Consider the following 14,015-nt stretch of genomic DNA (forward strand, 5'->3'; position numbering starts at 1 on the left):
CATTCATGGTGGTCACCACATTACCTTGAATATTACAAGAAAAAAAGAATAAAAAGGAACAATATATTTGAAAGATATTTAGATGAGCACAATAAATAATATATATTTAATGCTGAGTAAAGTTGTTTTGCTCGTGTTTGTTTCACTTAGATTAGTGACACATTTCTGATCTGGGTGGCACAAATCTTTACCTACTGACCTTTGTTTAAAGTTGGTCATTCACAGTTGCACCTCTTCACGGTGGGACGCAGCACACTCGGCCAACGTTACTTCTGACAAAGTATGGCTCGGGCTCTATCTATGCATCTATTCAGCTCTTCTGCCTTTCTTTTTTTTAAGTTGCTCTTTATAATGATATATATTCATATATCATGTGTTCATGACTAATGTTTAGATGAAGAACTGATTGACATCCCAACCAAACAGTGTTGCCACATATAATGATTGACATGCAGACTGCCCAGTGGTCACAGCAACTGTGGCTAAAATGCTGGGCAGTGATGATAGAGACATTTGAAACTTGAACAAACAAAGATAGGAAACTAAGAATTCATCAGATTTATGATTTGAAATTCTGATCCTTGAAAGACAGTGGTTATGGCTTTGTAAAACATTCTATCCACCAATGGCTGACTTGACTTACTGCTTCCTTCATCTGTGCTTGTGAAAAGAAAGTCTCTTTAAAATACACTTAAAGGGTTGCTGCTTCCTTGATGTGGCTTGTTTGAAAGGTACTAGGAAGGCCAAGGGCGGATAAATTACGCAACCAAGCTTTTACTGGGTGCCCTTTCTATTTTTTTGTCCCAGTGGTTAGTGATGCAAATGCACTAAAGGCTTTACAAACTTTTTTTTTTTTTTTTAAGTGTATTCATGAATATTATTGTAGTTAAGCACAGTAAGGTCTAAATGCCCTTTCCAAATCCTTCCATCTTTTCTCATGCAGCAATAAACATTTTGCATTGAGTGTATTGAAGCTGAGGCGGCACAGTGAACGACTGGTTAGCACATCTGCCTCACAGTTCTGAGGACCAAGGTTCAAATCCCGGCCCCGCCTGCGTGAAGTTTGCATGTTCTCCCCGTATATGCGTGGGTTTTCTCCGGGTGCGCCGGTTTCCTCCCACATCCCAAAAACATGCGTGGTAGGTTAATTGAAGACTCTAAATTCCCCGTAGGTGTGAATGTGAGTGAGAATGGTCGTTTGTTTATATGTGCCCTGTGATTGGCTGGCGACCAGTTCAGGATGTACCCTGCCTCTCGCCCAGAGATAGCTGGGATGGGCTCCAGCACGCCCGCGGCCCTAGTGAGGATAAGCGGAACGGAAGATGAATGAATGAATGAATGTATTTTTGCTGTTCGCACTGTCAAGGTCCTGCTTGTCTGCATTTTACTGGGATTTGCTTTTCATCTTTTATACAGTGCTGCTTGAAAGTTCGTGAACCCTCCTGAAATGGCCACTCTTTTTGTAAAAAAATAAAAAAATAAAATAACCTTGTTAAACAAACATCCAAATCCCAATTTTTAAAGCATACCTTCCAAATATTATACACACACACTGTATTTCATGTACTGTATATTTAATGACAGCTTTGAAGCCGTCTTCAACTGTGATCCTTCCTATAAGTAAGAAAGCAATTCATTGACAGTGTTATTCAATAATTTGTATAATGATACCTTACTGTTCGTCCAACCAAATGAATCAGGAATCTTTTTTTTTTTTAAACCTTTTTATTATTCTGGCTTAGCTCAGTTCAGTTTGATTTCAATGCAGCTAAATAGCCACAGCCTCACTTCAAGTACAGTTATATAGAAATGTCCTTTATGCACATACAGCATTGATCTTTATTTTCTTCTTTTGCCCTCTGTGGCTTTTCCTCCGTCCACTGTTCTGACTCTTGGTGGAAAATTTAACTTTGAGGGTCCAGTTTCCATGTAGCACTCCACAAACCCCACGAAGAAGGGAGTCTATGCACTCTCCATTTCTTCGAACTGCCTTTGGAGGCCAGAATTCTAAGCTTCCATCCATCCATCCATCTTAAATACCTCTTGTCCTCCATTATAGTCGGGGGTGAGCTGGGGTCCATCCCACCTGACTTTGGGCGAAAGGCAAGGCAGAGACAGTACTGGTTGCCACTCAATTACAGGTCAAACAACATTCACACTCACATTCACACGTATGAACTATTTGGAGTCTTCAATTAAACCTACATGCATATTTTTGGAATGTGGGAGGACAAAGAGTATCTGTGGAAAACCCACGCAACTACAGTGAGAAGATGCTAACTTCCCACAGTAAAACGGGAGTCGAGATTCGCACCTCAAACCTCAGAACTGAGTCAGATGTGCTGCCACGCAAAGCTTTGAATTGGAGCAAAAATATTTAGATTTTATTTGGATCAAAAAATAGATTGTTTGTCAGCCAACTTTTGTGTGTGTGTGAGTGTGTGTTGCACACGTCCGACTTAAAGAAAGCCTGCAGAATTATGTAAACTCCAAATGACCTGAGTAGATCGGGCTGAGCTCTTAATTTGTTTCATAGTGTTTAGTTTTGCTGACCTACATAAAAATAAGTTCATTTTTCTGCATTTCAGTTACTACTATTAAAGTGGGAAAATACAGGTCACTCTTGTTTCTTTTTCATATCCTATTTTTTATTCCAACTATGTATGAATAAATCATTTCCATAAGGCTCACCCTTGACAGCACAACAAACATTTCGATTGCGTGTTTGTGCCTGTGTGTGTGTGCTTGCTTGCGTGTGTTTGTGCATTCATCATTAATGCCCAACTTAACCTCAGCGTGGTGTATATTTGTAATTACAGCAAGGAGAGTATCTTCCCAAAAGCAGTACTATATCATTAATGATGTAAACAAATACAGTTTCATCCATCCATTTTCAACACCACTTATCCTGGTTAGGGTCGTGGGGCGCTGGAGCCTATCCCAGCTGACTTCGGGCAAAAGGCAGACTACACCCTGAACTGGTCGGCAGTCAGTCGCAAGGCACATATAGACACGGACAACCATTTCCACTCACATTCACACCGTCACTTAGTGGGAACTGAACCCACGCTGCCTGCACCAAAGTCAGGCGAGTATACCACAATGCCATCAGTGACCAAGTATAGTTTCAGAATGGTCAAAAATTTTGTCAAATGCCCAAGTTGTGGATGGATATTTTTGTGGGATGCATGTGGCAGGAGCCAATATTAAAGACTGTCATTCCTTGTGTCTGTTCTCCATTCTATCTGCATGCTGCACCAACAAAGAGGCAATAAAGAACCAAAAGAAGACTGATCACTCCTGGTGCAAAAATGGAAGAGGAACTGGCGGTAACATTTCTTCCTCATATTAGGAGGGGAAGCAAGCATGACACTCTATAGTCTTCTATGTAATTGAACTGGAGCAGGAAACAGGGTGGTAATCAGAGTACAGCAGGTTGTCTATTCTCTTTTGACAATAATTTTCTTAAATGACTACGGCCAGTAGGTTTTCCTCCTCGTTCAGTTGTTCTTAACCTTGTTGGAGGTAGGGAACACTGCAAGTTTCATCTGGAGTTCACGGAACCCTTCCTAATTTGAAAAATAAAATATGGTTTATTTCAAATTCAAAACAGGTATATATTTTATTGTCTGTGTGGATTCTCAGTCATCGAGGTCAGGCACAAAATGAACCACGCATCAGTTGCACACAAAATCATTGTGTTCAAAGAACAAAACCAACAAAACATGTATTTCACACACACACACAAAAAATCAATTCAAAGAAAATGTATTGTAAGTGAATGTGAATGTTGCTGTTGCCATTCCCGTTGGTAAGTGCCACTCTCATATCAGAGGAACGGACTTCGTTGTTAAAATTCACAACAAAGTCTGTTCCTTTTCTTTATGTTATTTCTACAATCCTCGAAAATCCTCATTGGTGAGAGTAGATTTTTTTTTGGCTGTGCTTTCTGATGCCACAGCAATGCTATCAACTCAGGTTTATCATTGAAATGTCTTTAAATAAAGAGAGTTTAAAAAAAGAACAAAGCATTTCAACTCGAGTCGCAGCAATGGTAAACGCCCACCTTGACACAGCGTTGCGTTTTGAACGGCATGAACACGGCATTCAAAATGCAGTGTAAAAAGGCTTTTGCGGATACATGCATGCACGCACACACAGTGTGTGTCGGGTCCTCCGTTGAACCCCAGCGACTGCCTCACCGAACCCCTGGGGTTCAATCGAACCCAGGTTAAGAGCCACTGTCCTAGTTGCTCACGTGCCTGTGTGGCCTGTGTTAACATCTGATGAGATTTTTTGGATGTGCAATATTCTGGAGATCCCAGCATTAAGGATTGTTCACACATGACTGTTTTGAACTGCAAAGGCCCGTTTTGGCCCTTTGTTACTAGCACTTCTCATATTTCTCCAGCAAAGTTTACATTCACGGCATTACTAATGTGTTCAACAAATTTGCATTACTTACCAAATTCTTTGTCCCTAAGTCACATTTACACATTGTTGGTTTCCATGCACATAGTGCATTTTGTTGTTGTTGATATTTATAAAACAGTGAATACAGGGGTAGTCAAATATATATATATTTAGATAAATATATTAAGATATGAGGACTGTCATCAGGCTGGTGCAGAAGATGCTGTGCAGTGACTGTGCAGTGAAGTTTATGGCTGATGAGGCACTGTCCATCAGAGTTACATGTGCAAAGTCCATAAAGTAGCTTTTTATTACTAAAAAAAGAACTTTCTCTTCAGAAACTGATGAGAGAGTGGTGAAAGCATTTGTGCTGCACCCTGCATCTGTGCTAAAATTCATGGAGTTAGATTTCAATTTTGATGTCAAGTTGAATATTTTGTTTTTGGAAAAAGTTTTTATTTTTTTATTTTTTAACATGATGCTTTAACCAATAATACAAATAAAATGAAAAACTCAAATCTTTCATCACTGCTGATCCATTTGAATTGTCTCAAGGCATCGACAGTGCAATCTTCTATGTGCAGCTTGTGGGGACCTAGCTGTCCTTGTAGAGGGCCTGCTCCAATAATGTAATTTTCTTCCTTTCTTTGAACTATCGCCACCACCTCCCACTTCTCTCCCGCAGGATTGAATAGCTCGCAGATAATGGACAGACACAACTGAAAGACAAATGATGGGAGCAAGCGGCGCTCAGGATGGAGAAGTACAAAGGCAGGGGAAAAGGAAGGAAATGAGGCTCTGGTAGTTAACAGTGTGGGAAAAACCGGAGACAAAAAAAGGTCAGAGTTGACATCTGTGAACAGACACCCATTAGGGCGTTGCTGGCTGCTGGTGTCGTTGCATATTCTCATCATCTTATCTCTCAGGCGGCTCTCCATCCATCTGCAACGGCGCTATTTTCCACCCAATTCTCATTTTGTGAGAGCGCTGGAGCATAACTCCCAAATGATGTGATAGTGTCTGTAGTGGACCAGCGAGGGTCTGAGTCACCAACTTAGAACGCCCACGTGGCTATGATACAGTGAAGCAGAACAAGCAAGAGGGTAGGCAGAAAGGCTTGCATGATCCCCCATGGGTGTTTTGCAGTTGTGTGGGTGAAACCGTGCATGCGCTTGGTCATGTCTGCAATGCAGCACTTGTTGTTTATGTGGTGGGTTTCATCACCTCCCAAGGCACACCATTAGATGAGAGGATTACTGGCATTGTGGGAACGAGGGAAGATGATTTTCTGATTATGCAGCACTCTCGCTGGAGAAGAAACCACAAAAGATGAGTTTACATCTGTTCATACAAAGTGCTGTACCTCTAAAGCAGACACTAGCAAAGAGAAAGTGTATGGAGTCATGGATTAATATGTACAGTATATTTGTTTCCTTCTCTAATCACACTTGGTTGGATTTGGGTTGAGAGGAATGCGAAAAGTGATGGGTTCTACATACCAACTTTATCACTCCCTGAAAAACAAGCAACACAAAAAATTTACCATTTTATGTAATTACCAAAAGTGCTTTTTGGGGCTCAAAGAATCAATCAATAAAACGTTTTTAAAAATATTATTCTTCGTGATAAAAGCTCAAGAGAAATAGCGAGTACGAAACAGTTTACAGATAAACTGATAACATTTTAGGGTTGTTATCCATTTTCCAAATCGTAATTAACGTTGCTCCCATATTTCACATTTCTGAGAGTAGAATTTGCCAGATTTTGATTCCCCAGATGCACTGAATTTCGCATGTAAATCAATAGAATGTGAAGTTTGAAGTACTTGAGGATTTCCACTGGTGCATTGAATTTAGCACCATTTTGCTATCATGAATACACTGTTTTATGAATGATGAGCAAAGAGTTAACAAACAATTCACTTTACCAACAATTTTTTTTTAGAATCATTACCTCTGTTCAAAAATTTGGGTTCACCAATGGTCTTAGCATAGCCACGGAAGACTCAGTTGTGTCTCAGTGGATGCAGTCGCTCCTTTCCTCCACGGAAGGAGCGACCTGGTAGCTAACGACGGGCCAAGGTCCCAGCCAGCGATTGTTAACTGCACCAAGGAAGTTAAAAGTCTGCCATGGTATGAGAAATCACTGGTGAGAGTTACCAATTCTTGGTGGTCTAATGTTTCCCTGTAGATTCCCTTCCTTTTCTTGCACGTTAACATGCCTTGTTTCACTGCGTGACCACACAACATTGTTTACATTCCTCATGGATACCGGCCTTGGGAACCGTGTTGCATTGTAGGATGTGGTGGCTATGTTGGGCTAGTGGTATCCATGGTGAACATAAAGAGTGGTGTATTCCAAAAGGCTAAGATGTTGCACAGTGATTTGTTTGCGAACACACAGGGCCCTATTTTTGTCGACTGCACAACTGCAGCGGAGAGCAAAAACTGGTGTATCTTGATTTTCGTGCAAGCGCAAGAAAGTCGGCCTAAACTTATACCAGCTCAGACTACGTCTAACTTTTGGCGAAGGGTAGACCACTGATCCAATGTGAGTTTGGGGAATTTGATCAGGGCTCAGGCAGTCAGATTCTAAGCTCCGTGGACCTGCGTGGTGATGTCAAACGTATTTCATTCATAAATGTGTGAACAGCGGGCATTAAACCCTCTGAATCATTCTAAAAATCAATTAATTTAATGTAATATTATTATTATTATTATTATCCCACTGGCTGGCACAGCTATTGGGGGAGAGGACATGAACGATCGGGGGTGGGGACAGATACATGAGATCCGCAGACATATTTAAGTCACCAGCAGTAAGTAACAGCTCATACTGTATTTAATAAGGATACCCGCTCATATAGTCTCTTGCCACACCGTTCAAGAGCAGTGACAATGCTCCAGTCACATACGGCTCCCTGCGATTACGCATGGTTCTCTTCCGCACAGCAACATCTCCATGCAAGACTGTGAGTGCTCCACATTTAAAGAGAATGAGAGGAGTCGCTTTGAATTGCAGGGTGTGATGGTCTACAAAATTACCAACACTGGTGTAACATGCCTCTGGCGCACAGTTTTATGTCAGATTTATGCAGGTCATGAAAATAGAACCCACGATGTTATTTCTTCATAAAGAAGTATATTCTTACTTATTATATTGTACAATATTTACATTTAACCTCACACCGAGAAAAGGGTGATTCTAACTTTGTTATATGGTTGGAACCAATTAATTTAATTTTCATTCATTTCAATGGGAAATATTACCTTGGTCTGTGAACGTTTCAATTCATTAACAGAGTCCCCGAATTAATGACATTCATAAACTGAGGTTCCACTGTACAATATTGTTTGGTTGTCACAAAATACTTTTGTAATATTAAGTAATTATTAAGTAAAACAAGCATTTGTAAATAGGTTAAAATGCGATGGAAATTGCTTGTTTTTGTCCTTACAAAAACGCTATGAACCCTTTTGATGGTACAGTGGTTTGCATCTTTGTTGTTGCCAGGGAAACCTTAGACACCTACAACAGCAGTCCCAAATCAATGGAAGAGCCGCACAGACAACTCTTGTGTTGTAATGTTACTGTTCAGAGTTGAGAATTTGATCAGAATTTAAAAGTATCGATCCCTCTTCACATAAATAGTGAAGTAAAAGTAAATGTACGGTGCGTTTAAAGTACTCTGACAAGTACAGTTTAGCGAAAATGTTACTTGAGTAAATGTAGCGCGTTACTAGCCACCTCTGGTTAAAATAAAACAAAGAAAATAACATAATGAGTGTGCTCTGAAGATAGTCAGCAATTGGTGGGCTGTTTGCTCCCCTCTGCCAGGGTGTACTCTGACATGACCCAGCTCTCTGGAGGCTATGTCCAATGAGGAGAGCTCAATCCATTTGATCAAAAGAGATAGCCGGGCATAGATTATTTTGGGATAGGAGGCAAAACTGTTGTTGTTTTACCTCATCTTCTTTCCATTCACATTGAATTTACATACAAATGACAGTCTTGGTGGTTTTCGGGGATGAGCTGATGGGAATAAGAGAGACAACAAATGAAGATAAAGTGTCATGCGAGCAGAGTGTGAGCTGCGGGCAAGATAGAACGGTTTTATATGCTTCTGATGAATAAAATCCAATGAAAAGGAGAATAGCTGGGTAAAGTCATAATTTTAAATAAGTTGAAATGTGAAATATTTCTGAAAGTTACATAAATAAATAGGTGCCATGCTAGACGAATGGCCCCATCTTTGCCAAAACGAGATGATCCTCATGGACTTTATTTCCACCGGGTGTCTGTGCAGTTGTCTCCATTGTATCCTGATGACACCTGACAATCACACGTTTGCATTTTCCTGCCGACACAATGAGTTCTGTGGCCCATGGAAGAATTAGGCTTTATTGTTTGCAAGTCAAGCATACTGTAAATGGCGGACCTCTTGCACAGCAGTGTCCAATTTGTGAAAACCCGGCACAAACTTAAACATAATCATTTGAGCCTGATTCCACCTTCCGATCAAAGTTGGCAAAGGCCCGATTATCAGATAACTCTACAAGATTAAATTGACCCGTTATCCTGTGGTGTGGGGTGTGTGAAGAGTAATTATCGAAAGTATATGCTAAATGTGGCGGCAAGGTGGTCGACTGGTTAGAGGATCTGCCTCACAGTTCTGAGGACCGGGCTTCAGTCCCCGGCCCCGCCTGTGCGAAGTTTGCATGTTCTCCCCGTGCCTGGGTGGGTTTTCTCCGGGTACTCCGGTTTCCTCCCACATCCCAAAAACATGCATGCTAGGTTAATTGACAACTCTAAATTGCCCGAAGGTGTGAATGTGGGTGCGAAAGGTTGTTTGTTCGTATGTGCCCTGCGATTGGCTGGCAACCAGTTCAGGGTGCACCCCGCCTCCTGCCCGATGATAGCTGGGATAGGTTCCAGCACGGCCGCGGCCCTAGTGAGGAGAAGCGGCTCAGAAAATGGATGGATGGATGGATGGATGGATGGATATGCTAAATGTTAAAAGTTGTCAATATTTCCCATCACAAATCCTGTTTAGTGTGGTCAACACCAAGGACGGCTGAGCCACGGACTGATTGTGACATCAAAATGAACAAAAAACTATTTGGAAGGCATGTGCTGTTGCCAGACTTAAAAAATGGATTGTTTGAGGTTTTTTTTGTACAAGGTGTCCTGCAAGTCCTGAGGGGAACCTTTGGCAAGGAATTGCCACTGCAATCTAGTGAGCAGATAAATTAACAGTTTTCCCATCTTTTATCATTTAGTGTGATTTGTGCCATTTCCAACACAACACAATACAAATAACACAGTTTTATTAAGTAATGTGAGGGGATCCTTACACACACAAAAAATGTAATGCTATGTAAAAAAAAAACTTTCTATGTACAGTCATCGCTCTATGAACGGGCTTCACTAATTTTGAAAAAGCACAATGGAAAAGTGGCAACCACAAAAATTTCAGGACCGTATTTCCCACAAGATTTTGTCGGAATTAAATCTCTGTCCATTTTGAGGATCTGTTAAACAATGACAGGTATTGACATCCTGAATCAAGCACTGTAGTTAAAACGGACATTTTTCATCTATCCATTCATTTTCTTCCACTTATCTAGGGTAGGGTCACGGCGGGGTCCACTCTCACTCAATGTCCACTGCTTCTTCCGGGACGCAGGCTAAATTCTGCTAGGTTGAGTTGAAACTCCTTCTGACAGGGGACTCTGCCAGACGTTCCCAGCAGACCATCACAATACGTTTGGGTCTGCCAGGTCGGCCCGGCATCTTCCCCTACCACTGGAGCCAATTCACTGCCAGGTGGTGATCAGTTGTCAGCTACGCCACTCTCATCACCCGAGTGTCCAAGAAATGCGGCCACAAGTCCGATGACAGTCATGAAAGTCGATCATCGAACTGTGGCCTGTCTTGGTGCCAGGTGTATGTATGGACACTCTTGTGTTTGAACATGGTGTTCGTTATGGACAGTCCGTGACAAGCACAGATGTCCAATAACAAAGCACTCGAGTTCAGTTCAGGGGGGCTGTTCCTGCCTATTACACCCATCCAGGTTTCATTGTCATTGCCCACGTGAGCATTGATGTCCCCCAACAGAACGAAGGAGTCCCCAGCAGGGGCACTCTCCAGCCCCGCTTCCAAGAACTCCAAAAAGGGTGGGTTCTCTGAGATGCTCTTTGGTACATTGTTAACAAAAAACAGTCTACAAATGTCCGAAGGCAGAGCGAGGCTACCCTCTTGTCTACTAGGGTGAACCCCAACGTACAGGCGCCGAGCCGTGAGGCACTAAGTATGCCCACACCTGCTCGGCGCCTTTCACTGTGAGCAACTCCAGAGTGGAAAAGAGTCCAATCCCTCTAAAAGAAGACTGGTACCGGAGCCCAAGCTGTGTGTTGAGACGAGCCAGACTACATCCAGATGGAATTTCTCAAACTTGCGCACCAGCTTAGGTTCTTTCCCTGCCAGAGAGGTAATGTTCCACGTCCCTAGAGCTACCTTCTGTATCCATGGATTGAACTGCCAAGGTCCCCGCCTTCGCCCACAACCCAACTCATACCCGACCCTCTTGTCCACTCCCACAGGTGGTGAGGCCATGGGAAGGGGGACCCAAGTTTTCTCTTCGGGCTTTGCCCGGCCAGGCCCCATGGGTGTACCAGGTGCTGGTCATCGAGCCCCACTTCCAGGCGGGGAAAAATGTTGTCCATTCATCATACTCATTTAAGGGGTCTTTTGAGCTGTGCTTTTTCTGGTCCCTCACCTAGGACCTGTTTGCAATTGGTGACCCTGCCAGGGGCATAAACCCCAAGGCAACTTAGCTCTTAGGATCATTGGGACATACAAACCCCTCCACCACAATAAGGTGACAGCTCAGACAGGGGGGAAATTTTTATTTCTTATTTTTCTACTTTTTTTTATTTTTTTTTTTTTTTTTTTTTTTTTTTTTTTACAATCACATTGAGAGCAGGACATGTCTTGGGACTGCAGATTGATATCTGGGTAACCTAATCATGGCTGCTTGGACGAGCAGAATATGTAAAATAAAAACGTACAGTAATTTCACACCTGTTAGTTGGGCATAATTGAATGTTTTCACCATTCCAGCTCCAGTATGTCTTGTTTTTATGCTCAGTAGACTTTTCTACCTCATTTCATTACAAGGCTTGTTATTATAACTTGCAAGTAAAATACAACCCCAATTCCAATGAAGTTGGAAAGTTGTGTTAAACATAAATAAAAACAGAATACAATGATTTGCAAATATATTTAATTGAATACACTACAAAGACAAGATATTTAATGTTCAAACTGACAAACTTTATTGTTATTAGCAAATAATCATTAAATTAGAATTTATGGCTGCAACATGTTCCAAAAAAGCTGGGACAGGTGGCAAAAAAGACTGAGAAAGTTGAGGAATGCTCATCAAACACCTGTTTGGAACATCCCACAGGTGAACAGGCTAATTGGGAACAGGTGGATGCCATGATTGGGTATAAAAGAAGCTTCCCTGAATTGCTCAGTCATTCACAAGCAAAGATGGGGCAAGGTTCACCTCTTTGTGAGCAAGTGCGTGAGAAAATAGTCGAACAGTTTAAGGACAATGTCCCTCAACGTACAATTGCAAGGAATTTAGGGATTTCATCATCTACGGGCCATAATATCATCAAAAGGTTCAGTGAATCTGGAGAAATCACTGCATGTAAGCGGCTAGGCCGAAAACCAACATTGAATGCCCGTGACCTTCAATCCCTCAGGCGAGACTGCATCAAAAACCGACATCAATGTGTAAAGGATTTCACCACATGGGCTCAGGAACACTTTGGAAAACCAACGTCAGTAAATACAGTTCGGCGCTACATCCTTAGGGCCAACTTGAAACTACTTTCAAAGCAAAAGCCATTTATCAACAACACCCAGAAACGGTGCCGGCTTCTCTGAGCCCGAGCTTATCTAAGATGGACTGATGAAAAGTGGAAAAGTGTTCTGTGGTCCGACGAGTCCACATTTCAAATTGTTTTTGGACATTGTGGACGTCGTGTCCTCCGGGCCAAAGACCAAAAAAACCATCCGGACTGTTATGGACACAAAGTTCAAAAGCCAGCATCTGTGATGGTATGGGGCTGTGTTAGTGCCAATGGCATGGGTAACTTACACATCTGTGAAGGCACCATTAATGCTGAAAGGTACATACAGGTTTTGGAGAAACATATGCTGCCATCCAAGCAACGTCTTTTTCATGGACGCCCCTACTTATTTCAGCAAGACAATGCCAAACCACATTCTGCACGTGTTACAACAGCATGGCTTCGTAATAAAAGAGTGCGGTTACTAGACTGGCCTGTAGTCCAGACCTGTCTCCCATTGAAAATGTGTGGCGCATGATCTATTCAATTAAATATAGGTTGAACATGATTTGCAAATCATTGTATTTTATTTTTATTTACACAATGTCCCAACTTCATTGGAATTGGGGTTGTACTCCTAAATTAGGACACATGAATATGAATTAAACCATCTTGACAGTAGCTCTCTTACTTTAAGCTTGCAAGTTATTATTACCCACAAACTAAATAGCAAGTTCTTGGTCAGTAATTGCAGACCTTTCTGTTGTCATAGCAGCCTAGAAACAAAGAGCAACTTAAATTGTAGGTTATGTCATCGAGAACATAGTGCCACCACCATAACATTTGGATGTGTCTAAATTTGATTCTTTTTCGAAAAGTATTCAGGTATTACCAAATTAATTAAGGGGTTAAAAATAAAAAGGGTGTTAAAATAGGGCTGTGCAAAATTGTACAAACACCATGTTCTCGGTCTGATTAAATGAAGACAGAACTACAAGTCTCATTAAAACATTTCAAAGGATGATTATTAGTATGTGTTAGAAATAGAAATAGAAATACAAACTCAAAAAAATATATATATTTTTCAGGGAAGAGCAACAAGGTTTTTGAATACATTTGTTCTGAAAATATACAACACAACAACCACATCGAACACTAAATGTGGTTGAATCTGCAACTATTTTCATATATTCTCAGACAAATACTAAATGTTGAAAAGAGACTGATGCCATGTTGCCATGCAGCACAGATTACCATGGTACTCCAATTAAACATCTGCGAGCCTGGTAACACTGCAAAAATGAGGGTCATAAACACTATACTATCATTTTTATTGAGGCTTTGGTCCGTGAAATTCTACACAGATACAGAGCTACACTAACCGGCCACAACATTATGACCACATATGCAATGTAATACAATTCAATACAAGAGCAGTATTGAATAATCTGTTTTTACAAAGATAATGATGCTCAGTTGATTGTCACTTTCAGTAAGTGAGTGAGTGAGTGGATATTTATTTAGTAATACTTTCATTATTGTGGTTGTAGTTCAAGTGTACAGCATCATACTGAGACCTATTCATATTGTTTTACTCTCTCATGTAACTACTTGATGTCACTAAAATATTAGACACCATCTCTCATTATGCTTTAGAGTACACCACTGCAAACTAAAACCACTACTATAAATATGCGTCAGTATGATTACAATAATCACTTGATATTTCATGTC

The 14,015-nt window shown here is 41.2% G+C and overlaps 1 protein-coding gene across 4 annotated transcripts in view; it reads left to right on the forward strand.

Annotated features, from left to right (window-relative positions):
- Window positions 1-14,015, forward strand: part of LOC133489283 (interleukin-1 receptor accessory protein-like 1) — a 232,364-nt gene that overhangs the window by 93,892 nt on the left and 124,457 nt on the right. The gene's annotated exons all lie outside the window — the stretch shown is intronic.

Source organism: Phyllopteryx taeniolatus, chromosome 1 (assembly GCF_024500385.1).
Source record: "Phyllopteryx taeniolatus isolate TA_2022b chromosome 1, UOR_Ptae_1.2, whole genome shotgun sequence".
NCBI classification, from domain to species: Eukaryota; Metazoa; Chordata; class Actinopteri; order Syngnathiformes; family Syngnathidae; genus Phyllopteryx; species Phyllopteryx taeniolatus.